The sequence below is a fragment of the Marmota marmota genome, unplaced genomic scaffold, assembly GCF_001458135.2.
Source record: "Marmota marmota marmota unplaced genomic scaffold, marMar, whole genome shotgun sequence".
NCBI lineage: Eukaryota > Metazoa > Chordata > Mammalia > Rodentia > Sciuridae > Marmota > Marmota marmota.
Window position 1 is genome coordinate 4,655,678 of NW_026000241.1, and position 5,514 is coordinate 4,661,191.

General features: G+C 48.7%; 1 protein-coding gene across 1 annotated transcript in view; it reads right to left on the bottom strand.

Moving 5' to 3' along the window:
- The window catches only part of LOC107145302 (zinc finger protein 709-like), a 22,345-nt gene extending 17,726 nt beyond the window's left edge, over nucleotides 1-4,619 (bottom strand). Inside the window, exons 1-2 of the mRNA XM_048795227.1 lie at nucleotides 4,408-4,619; nucleotides 3,971-3,977 (exon numbers count right to left, since the gene is read on the bottom strand). The gene's annotated coding sequence lies outside the window, so the exon portion shown is untranslated. The remainder of the gene's footprint in view (nucleotides 1-3,970; nucleotides 3,978-4,407) is intronic.
- Between the last annotated feature and the right edge of the window lie 895 nt (nucleotides 4,620-5,514).

A 5,514-nucleotide genomic window follows, 5' to 3' on the forward strand; every position in this document is an offset into this window, starting at 1 on the left:
CAGCTTGCAGACCCAGAGGCCCCATTAGATTTGGGCTATAAAAACTCCCTCCTGCCAGGCCCCCCTCTCTCTTGTTGCTCTCTCTGTTGCTCTCTTTGTCTTTCTTGTGTGCGCTCTCTGTCTCTCTCTTGTTCTTGCTCTCTCCCTCTTCATCTCTCCTCTTCTCTCTCTCTCACTCTCTCTCTCTTTCTCCTTCTTTCTTTTCTCTTTGTTGCACTGCTGCAATAAAGATCTTTAGGTTGCTCTGAGTGTTGTGGTCACTTTTCTTTCAGATTACAGCAAAGGCTGTACCCTCTGAAGCTGGCTGCAGCCAAATAAAACTGTTTCCTGCTGTCTTCGGTGCCTTGCCTCGTTTGTCCCTACAACAAGCTATAGCTGCTGAGTTGACCCAAGAGCTTAATCCTGATAAATAGTGATGATTAAGGAACTCTCACCTCTCAAGACTTTTGATCTAGCACAAAACTCTTCCCATTAGTTAGATGATTCTCCTTCCTTTTAAACTATTAAAACCAGACACACACTTCCCAAATGATTAGCTAAAACAAAATATTTATTGTAATCTCGGGAGAAGGGGGCAGGGGGAAAATTTATTTTAATCTCAAATTTATGCTCTTGACATAAGTGATTCCATTTTCTGATCTTACCCTAGGAGATACCCCACCCTTAGTGTTCCTTACCCCACTCTTAATGTTCCCTTCTAAGTCAAAGAGTTATCTACCATCTACGCAAGCCATCCAGAGAAAAGCCACAAACCCACCCATAACCTGCTAGACAAAACTTAAAAAGTCCCCAGGTAGACCTGAGGTGCCAACTTCTGGGCCCAGGCAAGCAATCAATACTGCAGGCTTCGCTCTTTGATCCTGGCTATAAACCACAGCCTGAAGCGTTATGGAAACTAATATTCCTAGGACACCCCCCCCCCCAAAAAAAAAAAGACAGATGGGGCTCCAGAGGAAGGAGGGAAATTAGCCCAACACTAAGCCTCTCCCAGTAAATCCTTCTCCAGGAACAATGCGCCCTGAGGGAATGAGACAGACTCTGAATGATGGGCCCTAAATTTTGGTCTTCCCCCACAGTAAAGAACAAACATCTGGGCAACAATGAATCCCAGAGGAAGAAGAAAAGCAATGGGTGGGATTTGGGATTTGGGATTTGAGTTTTCATCACTAGGGATCAGAGCTCCTATCTCCTCCTGAAGCCAGATTTAAAGTTAGGTAGTCAGTGTAGTTAGATAAATCGGTCTAATATCGAGTGAAATCTAAAATGGAGACCATGCGGAGAATGACTCAGGGAAAACACAGGACAACTCATGGAATGTTAATGAAGTCCCGAAAAGGCCCTAGGCCAAAGTCCACCTCAAAGAAATGTTAATGAACAGCCCCCAGCAAAAAGGTGCTGACTCAGAAGTCCTTCCAGACCAGATTACTTCTTTGGCCCACCTGTGTCCCACCCCTCGGGCCTTCCCACCTACATTCCATCACTGAAAGAACTATAAAAAGGGGAGACAACATCCCTTCCTCGGATTCCACCTCTTGGGTCCCCTTCTTCCTCCGGGAGAAGTCTTTCCTGCTGTCCTTTAATAAACTTCTAATTTCTACTCTGACCTTGCCTCGGCGTGCTTCTCTGGTGTTATTCTTCAACATCGGGGAAGCAAGGACTCGTCAACTTTTTTACACCTGCCTTGCTGAGTTAAACTTTTAACCTGCACAACTAGTTCCCTGACTGTCCCATCGGCATGTCAGCAGTTTCCAACGATTAAACCATCCTCACTGTACCCGATAAAATTCAATTCTAACCAGAAAGTGAGCCCCTTGGGTGCCTGAGTGATTGAGTCTGGGAATAAACACACAGCTTCGCAGAACCTATGGAGTCTGCATTGCTCATTTTGCGATTATGCTGCCTATGGTATCTGACCCTTTTCTCCCTGGGAAACTGAATAAAACTTTGCTTTGCACTTAGACTCTGTAAAATCTTTCACACCCCACAAACGGGGCACCATTTAACTAAATCTAACACTTATTAAGCAAGCTTTTTCTGAACTGTCTTTCCTCTCGGTCTGTGATCTTTGACCCACCCTCAGCCTGAGCAAGGTCACTCTAAAAGCAGGGTGACTTCAGAGGGAAACTGGATAGAGTTAGTCTAGGGTCTAAGGTTACCACCCCCTGCTCCATTCCTGTCCCACCCTGTTTCTACTCCTGTTTGCTCCTCCCTACAAAAACAGAAATTCTTGAAGAACCCAGCCTAATTCCATTTTAAGACTGGGAGTGAAAGGAAAGTGACCATGACACTCTGAGCAAGAGATCTTTATTTCGGTGGTGTCTGATCAATGAGAAAAGGAGAAAGAGAGAGAGCAGGGAAGGAGAGAAGAGAGAGAGGGAGACAGCAAAGCGAGAGAAAGGAGGTCTTACATCCCTTTTGCTGTGTGTTTAAATCTAACAGTGTCTCTGGGTCTGCAAGCTGCTCTGTTGGCATACAGGGATTGGGTCACACAGTACTTGCCAAGGGTGTCATCTTCTGCCTTCAGACAGATCAGGCAGGGGCCAGTTATGGGTTTCCTTGAACCAGACAAGTGGGGGTTGAGTGTTCAGCCTTGAGTGGGATTCAGTGTTCAGCCTTGAGGCAAACAAGCGATAAGGAACCAGATGGGTGGGGGTGCAGTGTTCAGCCCACTCTGCAGCTAACATTTATTCAGCCTGTCTTGCAGCTCACAGGGAGCCATCTCACAAGGTCATGAAAAAGTTCATTTCTGTTTTACTGTAAAATATAAGATTTCTATTTGGCCTGACCATATTTTGATGTTTAAACTAGTTTGGAATTCCTGCCCATGATTTGAACTCACCCTTGCCAGGCTCTCCCCGACCAAATAACAACCCTCCCTGAAAACTCAGTGGCTCCTCATTAATTCTGATGTTGGAATCTGAATTTACTCCCTACCTTGAAATGTTAAGGAGTGTAGATCATTAATCTGCTATCTGCCCTTGCATTGTGCTTGCCAGAACCCTGTTAGCTCTAAGTTCCCAAGACACCCGCCTTTGTAACTAATTGTGCTATAATAAAAACCCTGCTCTTATGCCAGACTGGCTTTTGGGTGAGGCAGCTGATCAGCCCTCTTTATTTTGGTTTAAAGTTCTTTGTCTGATCATGGAGATCCCTGCAGGTCCAGGGGTTGGGGCTTCCCCTTGTTATGGACCAGGCTATATGGGCAATGACCAAACAGACTCCATTTTACCCTGAGACTCCATATCATGTAAGAAATGCTTCTCCCACGGGAAAGTCCTGCCTCTATACCCACTAACAGTTACCTAGCATAGCATACATGGCAACACAAAATGGCAATTCTTATACAATGCAAAATTGTTCTCTCTTTGGGTCCCATGTTTCTTGGGCAATGACTGTCTAGACGTTAGCAACCATTCTCTAACTTGTACCCAACTAGGGTCATTTTGACCCACTTCCCTTCTTCTTGCTTTCTGCTACGCCAACCTGGAAAGTCCCATGGGAAATACCAATGCACCCACTGCATTGTCTCGCTAACTGCCCAGTTCAGCTTCTGTACCTGCTTGCTTACAGCTATGTCAACCCCGATGTGGGTTTTGCAGTTTTTGCCTTTAAATATCCTAAAATGCTCAGGCCGGTGACTGTGCCTGGAGCAGTCACCAGCCTAATGGCTATAAGACTCTTCAAATTTGGACAAAACTGGGACTTGGTGTGTTTTCTGAGCGACCTGCCCCACAACACCCTACGGCCATACGCCTTCCAAATAAAGTCAAGTCCCACCTCAAACAGCATTTCCTTTGTTTAAAACGAGGAATAGAAAAAAAAAAAATCAGAGGACAGTAACAGTCATGTTAGGAAGGCTCACGGGATGTGGAACGTCCCCACGCCCATCCCCTTCGCAAACAGTTTGGCAAAGTAGGAAAGGCAGGCGCCCTGGGCTGGGGGCTGGTCGTAGAGTTTGGACGAAGCTTACCTGGAACCTGTAAGATCAAAGGAAAACCAACCACCACTAAAGAGAAAGGCGGGCTGGGGACCCCCCAGGTCCAAGCTCTGCAGAGTCGCGGTCCCACGGACCCTCCCGCCGGCGCCCAGCCTGGGGAGACACGGGCGGAGCAGCCCAGAGGAGGCTCGGGGACGGCTGCGGGAACAGGCAACGCAACCCGGCGCCGCGACCCGCCTGCCCGCCCCGCAGCACCCGGCGGGCGGGGGCCCAACGGCGGAGGACTCTGGCTGCAGCCCCAGGGCTACCACCCGGAGGCTGGGTCCCGCCACAGTCGAATTCACGTGGAATTCCATTTTCCTCCCTTAGCACCCTCAAGGCGGTCCTGAGCTTGGGCTCACTGGCCTCAGCCCTTTGTTCCACACCCCACCCCAGGTGACTGACCATCTCAATCTGGCCAGCACTCTCACCATCTCCTGACTCGTGCGGTGTCCAGGTGTCTTCCCTGTGGCTTCCGTGGGAAGTGGAGGTCAAGGAGCAATGGGAGGTGAACCACCAGGGGCTCAGCAATGAGCAGGGATCCCGCAGGTGGCAGCGCCAGACAGCGCCACGTTTTTGCACGCTTCTGAGCTTTAGCAGCCTCACACTGGCACTGCTCCTTGAACTCTCCCAGCAGCCTGAAGCAGCGTCTGATTGGCTATGGTACAGGGCCCGCCCCCCTGGAGCCTGAGTGACAGAAGGGATCACCTATCTGTCTCAATAATGGCAGGATTCCAGCCCGAGCACTTTACAGCCCAGATTCCCTCCCCTGGGGGACGTTTGCATTTGAGGACTTCCTCCTAGCGGTCACCTGTTTATTCCTCCTGTTAAAGGGGACCGCTAAGCCTGTTAGCATAACTGAAAGAACCAACAAGGCTTGTGTGGGAGAAAAATGCCCTTTTATTGAGGAACAGCTCTGCATATTTATAGAGCCAGGGGTGGTTTGACAGTTATGACAGTTTAATGGTTAACCGGTTTGACAGTTGGCACAGGGTGCTTTCTGATTGGTGAGTTAGGATCATGTGAGTCAGCAGGGCTCACCATTGGAGGTCTCTTCTGGGAGGGGATGGGGAAGTTAGTCTTTGGAGTGGGTGACTCCCAAAATAACTATGGGTTAATTTAGAAGCCAAGTCAAAGAATCCCGTTCTGCCCAGAGCCTCACCCTGCTCCCCCACTTCCTGCAAGAGCCCACTTACATAGAAGCTGGCACCCCCACCCACCTGCACCCTAATCATAATGCTCGCAGACCTTAACCTACTTTCTGAGTACGTACAGGGGCTGCCAGTTCTGACAACTTGGTGGCAATATGTTTGCTCCTCCTGCCCCCTCCCCTTGGTGGTCCTGTTAGGGAGAGTCGCCTCAGAACCTAATTCAAACAAAAGAGAGCTTTATTTACCTGGCCAGGGACTGTCTCCCACTGATGCTCTGTGAGAGAACAGTAATTTCGTGGCTTGTGTCTTGGGAATTTAAGGATGAAAACAAAACAAAACAAAACACAATCCAGGGGCTTTTCTCAGCATCATGCAAGCAAGCAAGTT